Raw genomic sequence first — 15,828 nt, forward strand, 5'->3', positions numbered from 1 at the left:
TCGAACTATAAATGAGGCTGTCACTAGCGTGAGCGTTGCGTGAGCGTCGTGTAAAGTCGTAAAAGTCGGCTGCATGGGCGAGTGCCATGTTTGGGGAGCGTTTCGTAGTTTGCGCAGTGCAATGGAGACGTGGAAACTTGTTGTGGCCCAGTGTTTTGCAGTTGGACGACAAGAGTGGTACACAGTAGCAAAGAGCGAGGCACTGAGTTTGCATGAACAGTGGAGTGCAGAATGGGGCTCGAGATGTGCTTGTTACCTCAGGTGCTGTGTGATTGTCGACAAGGAGTGAAAACGGAGCAATTTGTGACCCCCCTTTCAATTTAAGACGTTAAAAACAGACGGAATTTGCATTCGTAATACCAGAGCATCGAAACTACTTGGAACTCTTGTGTATATGAACGTGTCCGCGCCTTTGTACTCTGGTCCCTTCAGCGCTACAAACCAACCAAGCATCGTGTCCGTGCACATCAGAGTCTCAAGGAATGGAGAATAGCGCAGTTTGGTCGCGGATGGGGGCGTAGCTCAGTTGGTAGAGCGTTCGCTTTGCATGTGAAAGGTCCCGGGTTCAAGCCCCGGCGCCTCCATGTTTTGTGGTCAGTGGATGCCAAGTGTTGATCGCGGCGAACCTAAAAGCACGCAAGATGTTGCAAAGCCAGCGTCACAGACTTGTATGATGCATACTGACGTAAGGAGAGCAAGATGTATGTGTGGGGACCGGCTGTCATCGAGTGCAGGTCTGTCTTAGGTATCACGGCTTAACGTCATTGAAGTCTAGAGAGTGGACAACACGTTCGTCTTACTCAGAGCGGTGTCCGAATTCTATTTTCGACGTGATGCGTGCCACTTCCATTGTGGCCAACTACGATTCAATACAGAATGCACGAAACCTGAAAGACACCCTCACAGATACATAGAGAGTAGTGTTTGTCTGCGGAATAATGGGAGTGCAAGCGTCTGTGACATTGATATTGCTGTATGTAGCACAATTTGTCATGGAGGGGGCGTAGCTCAGATGGTAGAGCGCTCGCTTAGCATGCGAGAGGTACTGGGATCGATACCCAGCGCCTCCAGAATTTTTAACACCCCTACATGCGCACCTTGCCATGCAAGTGGAGTAATTCACAGCCAGCAGATGTGTCTAGGCAGATACAAGAGAACGATTAGCATCCACAATTGGCAAGCGAGCTGTTATTCGTGCGCAGGAAGCACCCTCCTCCAACTCCTACACTTAATTTACAAACAGTACAAGTGTTCCCATAACATTCTTAAGCCTACGTCGGAAAGATCTGCCTGACGCCGGGTTCACGTAAATCCCACTGCACATTCCTATTCTTTGCGTGCAGTCGGCTGCTACTGGTGTTGCTAGTTGTGACTTCTGATAACAGATGCCGTAGCAATCAGTTCATGGAGTGATTTGTATGTTTTGCGATAGTCTGTCTCTGACAAGCAAGCACAGGTGACATAGGTGCGAACGCAGGAAGCTTGCAGCCCCTCGCTGCCTGCAGACACCGAGCAGCCACACTAGGAGGGCGGCCTAAGCCGTAGGCGAAATGTGCTCATTCGCTTTGGGGCGACGTCGAACTATAAATGAGGCTGTCACTAGCGTGAGCGTTGCGTGAGCGTCGTGTAAAGTCGTAAAAGTCGGCTGCATGGGCGAGTGCCATGTTTGGGGAGCGTTTCGTAGTTTGCGCAGTGCAATGGAGACGTGGAAACTTGTTGTGGCCCAGTGTTTTGCAGTTGGACGACAAGAGTGGTACACAGTAGCAAAGAGCGAGGCACTGAGTTTGCATGAACAGTGGAGTGCAGAATGGGGCTCGAGATGTGCTTGTTACCTCAGGTGCTGTGTGATTGTCGACAAGGAGTGAAAACGGAGCAATTTGTGACCCCCCTTTCAATTTAAGACGTTAAAAACAGACGGAATTTGCATTCGTAATACCAGAGCATCGAAACTACTTGGAACTCTTGTGTATATGAACGTGTCCGCGCCTTTGTACTCTGGTCCCTTCAGCGCTACAAACCAACCAAGCATCGTGTCCGTGCACATCAGAGTCTCAAGGAATGGAGAATAGCGCAGTTTGGTCGCGGATGGGGGCGTAGCTCAGTTGGTAGAGCGTTCGCTTTGCATGTGAAAGGTCCCGGGTTCAAGCCCCGGCGCCTCCATGTTTTGTGGTCAGTGGATGCCAAGTGTTGATCGCGGCGAACCTAAAAGCACGCAAGATGTTGCAAAGCCAGCGTCACAGACTTGTATGATGCATACTGACGTAAGGAGAGCAAGATGTATGTGTGGGGACCGGCTGTCATCGAGTGCAGGTCTGTCTTAGGTATCACGGCTTAACGTCATTGAAGTCTAGAGAGTGGACAACACGTTCGTCTTACTCAGAGCGGTGTCCGAATTCTATTTTCGACGTGATGCGTGCCACTTCCATTGTGGCCAACTACGATTCAATACAGAATGCACGAAACCTGAAAGACACCCTCACAGATACATAGAGAGTAGTGTTTGTCTGCGGAATAATGGGAGTGCAAGCGTCTGTGACATTGATATTGCTGTATGTAGCACAATTTGTCATGGAGGGGGCGTAGCTCAGATGGTAGAGCGCTCGCTTAGCATGCGAGAGGTACTGGGATCGATACCCAGCGCCTCCAGAATTTTTAACACCCCTACATGCGCACCTTGCCATGCAAGTGGAGTAATTCACAGCCAGCAGATGTGTCTAGGCAGATACAAGAGAACGATTAGCATCCACAATTGGCAAGCGAGCTGTTATTCGTGCGCAGGAAGCACCCTCCTCCAACTCCTACACTTAATTTACAAACAGTACAAGTGTTCCCATAACATTCTTAAGCCTACGTCGGAAAGATCTGCCTTACGCCGGGTTCACGTAAATCCCACTGCACATTCCTATTCTTTGCGTGCAGTCGGCTGCTACTGGTGTTGCTAGTTGTGACTTCTGATAACAGATGCCGTAGCAATCAGTTCATGGAGTGATTTGTATGTTTTGCGATAGTCTGTCTCTGACAAGCAAGCACAGGTGACATAGGTGCGAACGCAGGAAGCTTGCAGCCCCTCGCTGCCTGCAGACACCGAGCAGCCACACTAGGAGGGCGGCCTAAGCCGTAGGCGAAATGTGCTCATTCGCTTTGGGGCGACGTCGAACTATAAATGAGGCTGTCACTAGCGTGAGCGTCGTGTAAAGTCGTAAAAGTCGGCTGCATGGGCGAGTGCCATGTTTGGGGAGCGTTTCGTAGTTTGCGCAGTGCAATGGAGACGTGGAAACTTGTTGTGGCCCAGTGTTTTGCAGTTGGACGACAAGAGTGGTACACAGTAGCAAAGAGCGAGGCACTGAGTTTGCATGAACAGTGGAGTGCAGAATGGGGCTCGAGATGTGCTTGTTACCTCAGGTGCTGTGTGATTGTCGACAAGGAGTGAAAACGGAGCAATTTGTGACCCCCCTTTCAATTTAAGACGTTAAAAACAGACGGAATTTGCATTCGTAATACCAGAGCATCGAAACTACTTGGAACTCTTGTGTATATGAACGTGTCCGCGCCTTTGTACTCTGGTCCCTTCAGCGCTACAAACCAACCAAGCATCGTGTCCGTGCACATCAGAGTCTCAAGGAATGGAGAATAGCGCAGTTTGGTCGCGGATGGGGGCGTAGCTCAGTTGGTAGAGCGTTCGCTTTGCATGTGAAAGGTCCCGGGTTCAAGCCCCGGCGCCTCCATGTTTTGTGGTCAGTGGATGCCAAGTGTTGATCGCGGCGAACCTAAAAGCACGCAAGATGTTGCAAAGCCAGCGTCACAGACTTGTATGATGCATACTGACGTAAGGAGAGCAAGATGTATGTGTGGGGACCGGCTGTCATCGAGTGCAGGTCTGTCTTAGGTATCACGGCTTAACGTCATTGAAGTCTAGAGAGTGGACAACACGTTCGTCTTACTCAGAGCGGTGTCCGAATTCTATTTTCGACGTGATGCGTGCCACTTCCATTGTGGCCAACTACGATTCAATACAGAATGCACGAAACCTGAAAGACACCCTCACAGATACATAGAGAGTAGTGTTTGTCTGCGGAATAATGGGAGTGCAAGCGTCTGTGACATTGATATTGCTGTATGTAGCACAATTTGTCATGGAGGGGGCGTAGCTCAGATGGTAGAGCGCTCGCTTAGCATGCGAGAGGTACTGGGATCGATACCCAGCGCCTCCAGAATTTTTAACACCCCTACATGCGCACCTTGCCATGCAAGTGGAGTAATTCACAGCCAGCAGATGTGTCTAGGCAGATACAAGAGAACGATTAGCATCCACAATTGGCAAGCGAGCTGTTATTCGTGCGCAGGAAGCACCCTCCTCCAACTCCTACACTTAATTTACAAACAGTACAAGTGTTCCCATAACATTCTTAAGCCTACGTCGGAAAGATCTGCCTTACGCCGGGTTCACGTAAATCCCACTGCACATTCCTATTCTTTGCGTGCAGTCGGCTGCTACTGGTGTTGCTAGTTGTGACTTCTGATAACAGATGCCGTAGCAATCAGTTCATGGAGTGATTTGTATGTTTTGCGATAGTCTGTCTCTGACAAGCAAGCACAGGTGACATAGGTGCGAACGCAGGAAGCTTGCAGCCCCTCGCTGCCTGCAGACACCGAGCAGCCACACTAGGAGGGCGGCCTAAGCCGTAGGCGAAATGTGCTCATTCGCTTTGGGGCGACGTCGAACTATAAATGAGGCTGTCACTAGCGTGAGCGTCGTGTAAAGTCGTAAAAGTCGGCTGCATGGGCGAGTGCCATGTTTGGGGAGCGTTTCGTAGTTTGCGCAGTGCAATGGAGACGTGGAAACTTGTTGTGGCCCAGTGTTTTGCAGTTGGACGACAAGAGTGGTACACAGTAGCAAAGAGCGAGGCACTGAGTTTGCATGAACAGTGGAGTGCAGAATGGGGCTCGAGATGTGCTTGTTACCTCAGGTGCTGTGTGATTGTCGACAAGGAGTGAAAACGGAGCAATTTGTGACCCCCCTTTCAATTTAAGACGTTAAAAACAGACGGAATTTGCATTCGTAATACCAGAGCATCGAAACTACTTGGAACTCTTGTGTATATGAACGTGTCCGCGCCTTTGTACTCTGGTCCCTTCAGCGCTACAAACCAACCAAGCATCGTGTCCGTGCACATCAGAGTCTCAAGGAATGGAGAATAGCGCAGTTTGGTCGCGGATGGGGGCGTAGCTCAGTTGGTAGAGCGTTCGCTTTGCATGTGAAAGGTCCCGGGTTCAAGCCCCGGCGCCTCCATGTTTTGTGGTCAGTGGATGCCAAGTGTTGATCGCGGCGAACCTAAAAGCACGCAAGATGTTGCAAAGCCAGCGTCACAGACTTGTATGATGCATACTGACGTAAGGAGAGCAAGATGTATGTGTGGGGACCGGCTGTCATCGAGTGCAGGTCTGTCTTAGGTATCACGGCTTAACGTCATTGAAGTCTAGAGAGTGGACAACACGTTCGTCTTACTCAGAGCGGTGTCCGAATTCTATTTTCGACGTGATGCGTGCCACTTCCATTGTGGCCAACTACGATTCAATACAGAATGCACGAAACCTGAAAGACACCCTCACAGATACATAGAGAGTAGTGTTTGTCTGCGGAATAATGGGAGTGCAAGCGTCTGTGACATTGATATTGCTGTATGTAGCACAATTTGTCATGGAGGGGGCGTAGCTCAGATGGTAGAGCGCTCGCTTAGCATGCGAGAGGTACTGGGATCGATACCCAGCGCCTCCAGAATTTTTAACACCCCTACATGCGCACCTTGCCATGCAAGTGGAGTAATTCACAGCCAGCAGATGTGTCTAGGCAGATACAAGAGAACGATTAGCATCCACAATTGGCAAGCGAGCTGTTATTCGTGCGCAGGAAGCACCCTCCTCCAACTCCTACACTTAATTTACAAACAGTACAAGTGTTCCCATAACATTCTTAAGCCTACGTCGGAAAGATCTGCCTTACGCCGGGTTCACGTAAATCCCACTGCACATTCCTATTCTTTGCGTGCAGTCGGCTGCTACTGGTGTTGCTAGTTGTGACTTCTGATAACAGATGCCGTAGCAATCAGTTCATGGAGTGATTTGTATGTTTTGCGATAGTCTGTCTCTGACAAGCAAGCACAGGTGACATAGGTGCGAACGCAGGAAGCTTGCAGCCCCTCGCTGCCTGCAGACACCGAGCAGCCACACTAGGAGGGCGGCCTAAGCCGTAGGCGAAATGTGCTCATTCGCTTTGGGGCGACGTCGAACTATAAATGAGGCTGTCACTAGCGTGAGCGTTGCGTGAGCGTCGTGTAAAGTCGTAAAAGTCGGCTGCATGGGCGAGTGCCATGTTTGGGGAGCGTTTCGTAGTTTGCGCAGTGCAATGGAGACGTGGAAACTTGTTGTGGCCCAGTGTTTTGCAGTTGGACGACAAGAGTGGTACACAGTAGCAAAGAGCGAGGCACTGAGTTTGCATGAACAGTGGAGTGCAGAATGGGGCTCGAGATGTGCTTGTTACCTCAGGTGCTGTGTGATTGTCGACAAGGAGTGAAAACGGAGCAATTTGTGACCCCCCTTTCAATTTAAGACGTTAAAAACAGACGGAATTTGCATTCGTAATACCAGAGCATCGAAACTACTTGGAACTCTTGTGTATATGAACGTGTCCGCGCCTTTGTACTCTGGTCCCTTCAGCGCTACAAACCAACCAAGCATCGTGTCCGTGCACATCAGAGTCTCAAGGAATGGAGAATAGCGCAGTTTGGTCGCGGATGGGGGCGTAGCTCAGTTGGTAGAGCGTTCGCTTTGCATGTGAAAGGTCCCGGGTTCAAGCCCCGGCGCCTCCATGTTTTGTGGTCAGTGGATGCCAAGTGTTGATCGCGGCGAACCTAAAAGCACGCAAGATGTTGCAAAGCCAGCGTCACAGACTTGTATGATGCATACTGACGTAAGGAGAGCAAGATGTATGTGTGGGGACCGGCTGTCATCGAGTGCAGGTCTGTCTTAGGTATCACGGCTTAACGTCATTGAAGTCTAGAGAGTGGACAACACGTTCGTCTTACTCAGAGCGGTGTCCGAATTCTATTTTCGACGTGATGCGTGCCACTTCCATTGTGGCCAACTACGATTCAATACAGAATGCACGAAACCTGAAAGACACCCTCACAGATACATAGAGAGTAGTGTTTGTCTGCGGAATAATGGGAGTGCAAGCGTCTGTGACATTGATATTGCTGTATGTAGCACAATTTGTCATGGAGGGGGCGTAGCTCAGATGGTAGAGCGCTCGCTTAGCATGCGAGAGGTACTGGGATCGATACCCAGCGCCTCCAGAATTTTTAACACCCCTACATGCGCACCTTGCCATGCAAGTGGAGTAATTCACAGCCAGCAGATGTGTCTAGGCAGATACAAGAGAACGATTAGCATCCACAATTGGCAAGCGAGCTGTTATTCGTGCGCAGGAAGCACCCTCCTCCAACTCCTACACTTAATTTACAAACAGTACAAGTGTTCCCATAACATTCTTAAGCCTACGTCGGAAAGATCTGCCTTACGCCGGGTTCACGTAAATCCCACTGCACATTCCTATTCTTTGCGTGCAGTCGGCTGCTACTGGTGTTGCTAGTTGTGACTTCTGATAACAGATGCCGTAGCAATCAGTTCATGGAGTGATTTGTATGTTTTGCGATAGTCTGTCTCTGACAAGCAAGCACAGGTGACATAGGTGCGAACGCAGGAAGCTTGCAGCCCCTCGCTGCCTGCAGACACCGAGCAGCCACACTAGGAGGGCGGCCTAAGCCGTAGGCGAAATGTGCTCATTCGCTTTGGGGCGACGTCGAACTATAAATGAGGCTGTCACTAGCGTGAGCGTCGTGTAAAGTCGTAAAAGTCGGCTGCATGGGCGAGTGCCATGTTTGGGGAGCGTTTCGTAGTTTGCGCAGTGCAATGGAGACGTGGAAACTTGTTGTGGCCCAGTGTTTTGCAGTTGGACGACAAGAGTGGTACACAGTAGCAAAGAGCGAGGCACTGAGTTTGCATGAACAGTGGAGTGCAGAATGGGGCTCGAGATGTGCTTGTTACCTCAGGTGCTGTGTGATTGTCGACAAGGAGTGAAAACGGAGCAATTTGTGACCCCCCTTTCAATTTAAGACGTTAAAAACAGACGGAATTTGCATTCGTAATACCAGAGCATCGAAACTACTTGGAACTCTTGTGTATATGAACGTGTCCGCGCCTTTGTACTCTGGTCCCTTCAGCGCTACAAACCAACCAAGCATCGTGTCCGTGCACATCAGAGTCTCAAGGAATGGAGAATAGCGCAGTTTGGTCGCGGATGGGGGCGTAGCTCAGTTGGTAGAGCGTTCGCTTTGCATGTGAAAGGTCCCGGGTTCAAGCCCCGGCGCCTCCATGTTTTGTGGTCAGTGGATGCCAAGTGTTGATCGCGGCGAACCTAAAAGCACGCAAGATGTTGCAAAGCCAGCGTCACAGACTTGTATGATGCATACTGACGTAAGGAGAGCAAGATGTATGTGTGGGGACCGGCTGTCATCGAGTGCAGGTCTGTCTTAGGTATCACGGCTTAACGTCATTGAAGTCTAGAGAGTGGACAACACGTTCGTCTTACTCAGAGCGGTGTCCGAATTCTATTTTCGACGTGATGCGTGCCACTTCCATTGTGGCCAACTACGATTCAATACAGAATGCACGAAACCTGAAAGACACCCTCACAGATACATAGAGAGTAGTGTTTGTCTGCGGAATAATGGGAGTGCAAGCGTCTGTGACATTGATATTGCTGTATGTAGCACAATTTGTCATGGAGGGGGCGTAGCTCAGATGGTAGAGCGCTCGCTTAGCATGCGAGAGGTACTGGGATCGATACCCAGCGCCTCCAGAATTTTTAACACCCCTACATGCGCACCTTGCCATGCAAGTGGAGTAATTCACAGCCAGCAGATGTGTCTAGGCAGATACAAGAGAACGATTAGCATCCACAATTGGCAAGCGAGCTGTTATTCGTGCGCAGGAAGCACCCTCCTCCAACTCCTACACTTAATTTACAAACAGTACAAGTGTTCCCATAACATTCTTAAGCCTACGTCGGAAAGATCTGCCTTACGCCGGGTTCACGTAAATCCCACTGCACATTCCTATTCTTTGCGTGCAGTCGGCTGCTACTGGTGTTGCTAGTTGTGACTTCTGATAACAGATGCCGTAGCAATCAGTTCATGGAGTGATTTGTATGTTTTGCGATAGTCTGTCTCTGACAAGCAAGCACAGGTGACATAGGTGCGAACGCAGGAAGCTTGCAGCCCCTCGCTGCCTGCAGACACCGAGCAGCCACACTAGGAGGGCGGCCTAAGCCGTAGGCGAAATGTGCTCATTCGCTTTGGGGCGACGTCGAACTATAAATGAGGCTGTCACTAGCGTGAGCGTTGCGTGAGCGTCGTGTAAAGTCGTAAAAGTCGGCTGCATGGGCGAGTGCCATGTTTGGGGAGCGTTTCGTAGTTTGCGCAGTGCAATGGAGACGTGGAAACTTGTTGTGGCCCAGTGTTTTGCAGTTGGACGACAAGAGTGGTACACAGTAGCAAAGAGCGAGGCACTGAGTTTGCATGAACAGTGGAGTGCAGAATGGGGCTCGAGATGTGCTTGTTACCTCAGGTGCTGTGTGATTGTCGACAAGGAGTGAAAACGGAGCAATTTGTGACCCCCCTTTCAATTTAAGACGTTAAAAACAGACGGAATTTGCATTCGTAATACCAGAGCATCGAAACTACTTGGAACTCTTGTGTATATGAACGTGTCCGCGCCTTTGTACTCTGGTCCCTTCAGCGCTACAAACCAACCAAGCATCGTGTCCGTGCACATCAGAGTCTCAAGGAATGGAGAATAGCGCAGTTTGGTCGCGGATGGGGGCGTAGCTCAGTTGGTAGAGCGTTCGCTTTGCATGTGAAAGGTCCCGGGTTCAAGCCCCGGCGCCTCCATGTTTTGTGGTCAGTGGATGCCAAGTGTTGATCGCGGCGAACCTAAAAGCACGCAAGATGTTGCAAAGCCAGCGTCACAGACTTGTATGATGCATACTGACGTAAGGAGAGCAAGATGTATGTGTGGGGACCGGCTGTCATCGAGTGCAGGTCTGTCTTAGGTATCACGGCTTAACGTCATTGAAGTCTAGAGAGTGGACAACACGTTCGTCTTACTCAGAGCGGTGTCCGAATTCTATTTTCGACGTGATGCGTGCCACTTCCATTGTGGCCAACTACGATTCAATACAGAATGCACGAAACCTGAAAGACACCCTCACAGATACATAGAGAGTAGTGTTTGTCTGCGGAATAATGGGAGTGCAAGCGTCTGTGACATTGATATTGCTGTATGTAGCACAATTTGTCATGGAGGGGGCGTAGCTCAGATGGTAGAGCGCTCGCTTAGCATGCGAGAGGTACTGGGATCGATACCCAGCGCCTCCAGAATTTTTAACACCCCTACATGCGCACCTTGCCATGCAAGTGGAGTAATTCACAGCCAGCAGATGTGTCTAGGCAGATACAAGAGAACGATTAGCATCCACAATTGGCAAGCGAGCTGTTATTCGTGCGCAGGAAGCACCCTCCTCCAACTCCTACACTTAATTTACAAACAGTACAAGTGTTCCCATAACATTCTTAAGCCTACGTCGGAAAGATCTGCCTTACGCCGGGTTCACGTAAATCCCACTGCACATTCCTATTCTTTGCGTGCAGTCGGCTGCTACTGGTGTTGCTAGTTGTGACTTCTGATAACAGATGCCGTAGCAATCAGTTCATGGAGTGATTTGTATGTTTTGCGATAGTCTGTCTCTGACAAGCAAGCACAGGTGACATAGGTGCGAACGCAGGAAGCTTGCAGCCCCTCGCTGCCTGCAGACACCGAGCAGCCACACTAGGAGGGCGGCCTAAGCCGTAGGCGAAATGTGCTCATTCGCTTTGGGGCGACGTCGAACTATAAATGAGGCTGTCACTAGCGTGAGCGTTGCGTGAGCGTCGTGTAAAGTCGTAAAAGTCGGCTGCATGGGCGAGTGCCATGTTTGGGGAGCGTTTCGTAGTTTGCGCAGTGCAATGGAGACGTAGAAACTTGTTGTGGCCCAGTGTTTTGCAGTTGGACGACAAGAGTGGTACACAGTAGCAAAGAGCGAGGCACTGAGTTTGCATGAACAGTGGAGTGCAGAATGGGGCTCGAGATGTGCTTGTTACCTCAGGTGCTGTGTGATTGTCGACAAGGAGTGAAAACGGAGCAATTTGTGACCCCCCTTTCAATTTAAGACGTTAAAAACAGACGGAATTTGCATTCGTAATACCAGAGCATCGAAACTACTTGGAACTCTTGTGTATATGAACGTGTCCGCGCCTTTGTACTCTGGTCCCTTCAGCGCTACAAACCAACCAAGCATCGTGTCCGTGCACATCAGAGTCGCAAGGAATGGAGAATAGCGCAGTTTGGTCGCGGATGGGGGCGTAGCTCAGTTGGTAGAGCGTTCGCTTTGCATGTGAAAGGTCCCGGGTTCAAGCCCCGGCGCCTCCATGTTTTGTGGTCAGTGGATGCCAAGTGTTGATCGCGGCGAACCTAAAAGCACGCAAGATGTTGCAAAGCCAGCGTCACAGACTTGTATGATGCATACTGACGTAAGGAGAGCAAGATGTATGTGTGGGGACCGGCTGTCATCGAGTGCAGGTCTGTCTTAGGTATCACGGCTTAACGTCATTGAAGTCTAGAGAGTGGACAACACGTTCGTCTTACTCAGAGCGGTGTCCGAATTCTATTTTCGACGTGATGCGTGCCACTTCCATTGTGGCCAACTACGATTCAATACAGAATGCACGAAACCTGAAAGACACCCTCACAGATACATAGAGAGTAGTGTTTGTCTGCGGAATAATGGGAGTGCAAGCGTCTGTGACATTGATATTGCTGTATGTAGCACAATTTGTCATGGAGGGGGCGTAGCTCAGATGGTAGAGCGCTCGCTTAGCATGCGAGAGGTACTGGGATAGATACCCAGCGCCTCCAGAATTTTTAACACCCCTACATGCGCACCTTGCCATGCAAGTGGAGTAATTCACAGCCAGCAGATGTGTCTAGGCAGATACAAGAGAACGATTAGCATCCACAATTGGCAAGCGAGCTGTTATTCGTGCGCAGGAAGCACCCTCCTCCAACTCCTACACTTAATTTACAAACAGTACAAGTGTTCCCATAACATTCTTAAGCCTACGTCGGAAAGATCTGCCTTACGCCGGGTTCACGTAAATCCCACTGCACATTCCTATTCTTTGCGTGCAGTCGGCTGCTACTGGTGTTGCTAGTTGTGACTTCTGATAACAGATGCCGTAGCAATCAGTTCATGGAGTGATTTGTATGTTTTGCGATAGTCTGTCTCTGACAAGCAAGCACAGGTGACATAGGTGCGAACGCAGGAAGCTTGCAGCCCCTCGCTGCCTGCAGACACCGAGCAGCCACACTAGGAGGGCGGCCTAAGCCGTAGGCGAAATGTGCTCATTCGCTTTGGGGCGACGTCGAACTATAAATGAGGCTGTCACTAGCGTGAGCGTTGCGTAAGCGTCGTGTAAAGTCGTAAAAGTCGGCTGCATGGGCGAGTGCCATCTTTGGGGAGCGTTTCGTAGTTTGCGCAGTTCAATGGAGACGTGGAAACTTGTTGTGGCCAGTGTTTTGCAGTTGGACGACAAGAGTGGTACACAGTAGCAAAGAGCGAGGCACTGAGTTTGCATGAACAGTGGAGTGCAGAATGGGGCTCGAGATGTGCTTGTTACCTCAGGTGCTGTGTGATTGTCGACAAGGAGTGAAAACGGAGCAATTTGTGACCCCCCTTTCAATTTAAGACGTTAAAAACAGACGGAATTTGCATTCGTAATACCAGAGCATCGAAACTACTTGGAACTCTTGTGTATATGAACGTGTCCGCGCCTTTGTACTCTGGTCCCTTCAGCGCTACAAACCAACCAAGCATCGTGTCCGTGCACATCAGAGTGTCAAGGAATGGAGAATAGCGCAGTTTGGTTGCGGATGGGGGCGTAGCTCAGTTGGTAGAGCGTTCGCTTTGCATGTGAAAGGTCCCGGGTTCAAGCCCCGGCGCCTCCATGTTTTGTGGTCAGTGGATGCCAAGTGTTGATCGCGGCGAACCTAAAAGCACGCAAGATGTTGCAAAGCCAGCGTCACAGACTTGTATGATGCATACTGACGTAAGGAGAGCAAGATGTATGTGTGGGGACCGGCTGTCATCGAGTGCAGGTCTGTCTTAGGTATCACGGCTTAACGTCATTGAAGTCTAGAGAGTGGACAACACGTTCGTCTTACTCAGAGCGGTGTCCGAATTCTATTTTCGACGTGATGCGTGCCACTTCCATTGTGGCCAACTACGATTCAATACAGAATGCACGAAACCTGAAAGACACCCTCACAGATACATAGAGAGTAGTGTTTGTCTGCGGAATAATGGGAGTGCAAGCGTCTGTGACATTGATATTGCTGTATGTAGCACAATTTATCATGGAGGGGGCGTAGCTCAGATGGTAGAGCGCTCGCTTAGCATGCGAGAGGTACTGGGATCGATACCCAGCGCCTCCAGAATTTTTAACACCCCTACATGCGCACCTTGCCATGCAAGTGGAGTAATTCACAGCCAGCAGATGTGTCTAGGCAGATACAAGAGAACGATTAGCATCCACAATTGGCAAGCGAGCTGTTATTCGTGCGCAGGAAGCACCCTCCTCCAACTCCTACACTTAATTTACAAACAGTACAAGTGTTCCCATAACATTCTTAAGCCTACGTCGGAAAGATCTGCCTTACGCCGGGTTCACGTAAATCCCACTGCACATTCCTATTCTTTGCGTGCAGTCGGCTGCTACTGGTGTTGCTAGTTGTGACTTCTGATAACAGATGCCGTAGCAATCAGTTCATGGAGTGATTTGTATGTTTTGCGATAGTCTGTCTCTGACAAGCAAGCACAGGTGACATAGGTGTGAACGCAGGAAGCTTGCAGCCCCTCGCTGCCTGCAGACACCGAGCAGCCACACTAGGAGGGCGGCCTAAGCCGTAGGCGAAATGTGCTCATTCGCTTTGGGGCGACGTCGAACTATAAATGAGGCTGTCACTAGCGTGAGCGTTGCGTAAGCGTCGTGTAAAGTCGTAAAAGTCGGCTGCATGGGCGAGTGCCATGTTTGGGGAGCGTTTCGTAGTTTGCGCAGTTCAATGGAGACGTGGAAACTTGTTGTGGCCCAGTGTTTTGCAGTTGGACGACAAGAGTGGTACACAGTAGCAAAGAGCGAGGCACTGAGTTTGCATGAACAGTGGAGTGCAGAATGGGGCTCGAGATGTGCTTGTTACCTCAGGTGCTGTGTGATTGTCGACAAGGAGTGAAAACGGAGCAATTTGTGACCCCCCTTTCAATTTAAGACGTTAAAAACAGACGGAATTTGCATTCGTAATACCAGAGCATCGAAACTACTTGGAACTCTTGTGTATATGAACGTGTCCGCGCCTTTGTACTCTGGTCCCTTCAGCGCTACAAACCAACCAAGCATCGTGTCCGTGCACATCAGAGTCTCAAGGAATGGAGAATAGCGCAGTTTGGTCGCGGATGGGGGCGTAGCTCAGTTGGTAGAGCGTTCGCTTTGCATGTGAAAGGTCCCGGGTTCAAGCCCCGGCGCCTCCATGTTTTGTGGTCAGTGGATGCCAAGTGTTGATCGCGGCGAACCTAAAAGCACGCAAGATGTTGCAAAGCCAGCGTCACAGACTTGTATGATGCATACTGACGTAAGGAGAGCAAGATGTATGTGTGGGGACCGGCTGTCATCGAGTGCAGGTCTGTCTTAGGTATCACGGCTTAACGTCATTGAAGTCTAGAGAGTGGACAACACGTTCGTCTTACTCAGAGCGGTGTCCGAATTCTATTTTCGACGTGATGCGTGCCACTTCCATTGTGGCCAACTACGATTCAATACAGAATGCACGAAACCTGAAAGACACCCTCACAGATACATAGAGAGTAGTGTTTGTCTGCGGAATAATGGGAGTGCAAGCGTCTGTGACATTGATATTGCTGTATGTAGCACAATTGATCGTGGAGGGGGCGTAGCTCAGATGGTAGAGCGCTCGCTTAGCATGCGAGAGGTACTGGGATCGATACCCAGCGCCTCCAGAATTTTTAACACCCCTACATGCGCACCTTGCCATGCAAGTGGAGTAATTCACAGCCAGCAGATGTGTCTAGGCAGATACAAGAGAACGATTAGCATCCACAATTGGCAAGCGAGCTGTTATTCGTGCGCAGGAAGCACCCTCCTCCAACTCCTACACTTAATTTACAAACAGTACAAGTGTTCCCATAACATTCTTAAGCCTACGTCGGAAAGATCTGCCTTACGCCGGGTTCACGTAAATCCCACTGCACATTCCTATTCTTTGCGTGCAGTCGGCTGCTACTGGTGTTGCTAGTTGTGACTTCTGATAACAGATGCCGTAGCAATCAGTTCATGGAGTGATTTGTATGTTTTGCGATAGTCTGTCTCTGACAAGCAAGCACAGGTGACATAGGTGCGAACGCAGGAAGCTTGCAGCCCCTCGCTGCCTGCAGACACCGAGCAGCCACACTAGGAGGGCGGCCTAAGCCGTAGGCGAAATGTGCTCATTCGCTTTGGGGCGACGTCGAACTATAAATGAGGCTGTCACTAGCGTGAGCGTTGCGTAAGCGTCGTGTAAAGTCGTAAAAGTCGGCTGCATGGGCGAGTGCCATCTTTGGGGAGCGTT

The 15,828-nt window shown here is 50.1% G+C and overlaps 20 non-coding genes across 20 annotated transcripts; all 20 read left to right on the forward strand.

Moving 5' to 3' along the window:
* Positions 1-511: 511 nt before the first annotated feature.
* On the forward strand, positions 512-584 carry Trnaa-ugc (transfer RNA alanine (anticodon UGC)). The gene has a single exon. It is a non-coding gene; the product is annotated as a tRNA-Ala (tRNA).
* Positions 585-997: 413 nt separating this feature from the next.
* On the forward strand, positions 998-1,070 carry Trnaa-agc (transfer RNA alanine (anticodon AGC)). Its single transcript has one exon. It is a non-coding gene; the product is annotated as a tRNA-Ala (tRNA).
* Positions 1,071-2,087: 1,017 nt separating this feature from the next.
* Trnaa-ugc (transfer RNA alanine (anticodon UGC)) lies at positions 2,088-2,160 on the forward strand. Its single transcript has one exon. It is a non-coding gene; the product is annotated as a tRNA-Ala (tRNA).
* A 413-nt stretch (positions 2,161-2,573) lies between these two features.
* On the forward strand, positions 2,574-2,646 carry Trnaa-agc (transfer RNA alanine (anticodon AGC)). The gene has a single exon. It is a non-coding gene; the product is annotated as a tRNA-Ala (tRNA).
* Positions 2,647-3,652: 1,006 nt separating this feature from the next.
* Trnaa-ugc (transfer RNA alanine (anticodon UGC)) lies at positions 3,653-3,725 on the forward strand. The gene has a single exon. It is a non-coding gene; the product is annotated as a tRNA-Ala (tRNA).
* Positions 3,726-4,138: 413 nt separating this feature from the next.
* Trnaa-agc (transfer RNA alanine (anticodon AGC)) lies at positions 4,139-4,211 on the forward strand. The gene has a single exon. It is a non-coding gene; the product is annotated as a tRNA-Ala (tRNA).
* A 1,006-nt stretch (positions 4,212-5,217) lies between these two features.
* Trnaa-ugc (transfer RNA alanine (anticodon UGC)) lies at positions 5,218-5,290 on the forward strand. Its single transcript has one exon. It is a non-coding gene; the product is annotated as a tRNA-Ala (tRNA).
* A 413-nt stretch (positions 5,291-5,703) lies between these two features.
* Positions 5,704-5,776, forward strand: Trnaa-agc (transfer RNA alanine (anticodon AGC)). Its single transcript has one exon. It is a non-coding gene; the product is annotated as a tRNA-Ala (tRNA).
* A 1,017-nt stretch (positions 5,777-6,793) lies between these two features.
* On the forward strand, positions 6,794-6,866 carry Trnaa-ugc (transfer RNA alanine (anticodon UGC)). The gene has a single exon. It is a non-coding gene; the product is annotated as a tRNA-Ala (tRNA).
* A 413-nt stretch (positions 6,867-7,279) lies between these two features.
* Trnaa-agc (transfer RNA alanine (anticodon AGC)) lies at positions 7,280-7,352 on the forward strand. The gene has a single exon. It is a non-coding gene; the product is annotated as a tRNA-Ala (tRNA).
* Positions 7,353-8,358: 1,006 nt separating this feature from the next.
* Positions 8,359-8,431, forward strand: Trnaa-ugc (transfer RNA alanine (anticodon UGC)). The gene has a single exon. It is a non-coding gene; the product is annotated as a tRNA-Ala (tRNA).
* A 413-nt stretch (positions 8,432-8,844) lies between these two features.
* Positions 8,845-8,917, forward strand: Trnaa-agc (transfer RNA alanine (anticodon AGC)). The gene has a single exon. It is a non-coding gene; the product is annotated as a tRNA-Ala (tRNA).
* Positions 8,918-9,934: 1,017 nt separating this feature from the next.
* Positions 9,935-10,007, forward strand: Trnaa-ugc (transfer RNA alanine (anticodon UGC)). The gene has a single exon. It is a non-coding gene; the product is annotated as a tRNA-Ala (tRNA).
* Positions 10,008-10,420: 413 nt separating this feature from the next.
* Positions 10,421-10,493, forward strand: Trnaa-agc (transfer RNA alanine (anticodon AGC)). Its single transcript has one exon. It is a non-coding gene; the product is annotated as a tRNA-Ala (tRNA).
* Positions 10,494-11,510: 1,017 nt separating this feature from the next.
* On the forward strand, positions 11,511-11,583 carry Trnaa-ugc (transfer RNA alanine (anticodon UGC)). Its single transcript has one exon. It is a non-coding gene; the product is annotated as a tRNA-Ala (tRNA).
* Positions 11,584-11,996: 413 nt separating this feature from the next.
* Trnaa-agc (transfer RNA alanine (anticodon AGC)) lies at positions 11,997-12,069 on the forward strand. The gene has a single exon. It is a non-coding gene; the product is annotated as a tRNA-Ala (tRNA).
* A 1,016-nt stretch (positions 12,070-13,085) lies between these two features.
* On the forward strand, positions 13,086-13,158 carry Trnaa-ugc (transfer RNA alanine (anticodon UGC)). Its single transcript has one exon. It is a non-coding gene; the product is annotated as a tRNA-Ala (tRNA).
* A 413-nt stretch (positions 13,159-13,571) lies between these two features.
* On the forward strand, positions 13,572-13,644 carry Trnaa-agc (transfer RNA alanine (anticodon AGC)). Its single transcript has one exon. It is a non-coding gene; the product is annotated as a tRNA-Ala (tRNA).
* Positions 13,645-14,661: 1,017 nt separating this feature from the next.
* Trnaa-ugc (transfer RNA alanine (anticodon UGC)) lies at positions 14,662-14,734 on the forward strand. Its single transcript has one exon. It is a non-coding gene; the product is annotated as a tRNA-Ala (tRNA).
* Positions 14,735-15,147: 413 nt separating this feature from the next.
* Positions 15,148-15,220, forward strand: Trnaa-agc (transfer RNA alanine (anticodon AGC)). The gene has a single exon. It is a non-coding gene; the product is annotated as a tRNA-Ala (tRNA).
* Positions 15,221-15,828: the final 608 nt, after the last annotated feature.

The sequence above is a fragment of the Schistocerca gregaria genome, chromosome 6, assembly GCF_023897955.1.
Source record: "Schistocerca gregaria isolate iqSchGreg1 chromosome 6, iqSchGreg1.2, whole genome shotgun sequence".
Lineage (NCBI taxonomy): Eukaryota > Metazoa > Arthropoda > Insecta > Orthoptera > Acrididae > Schistocerca > Schistocerca gregaria.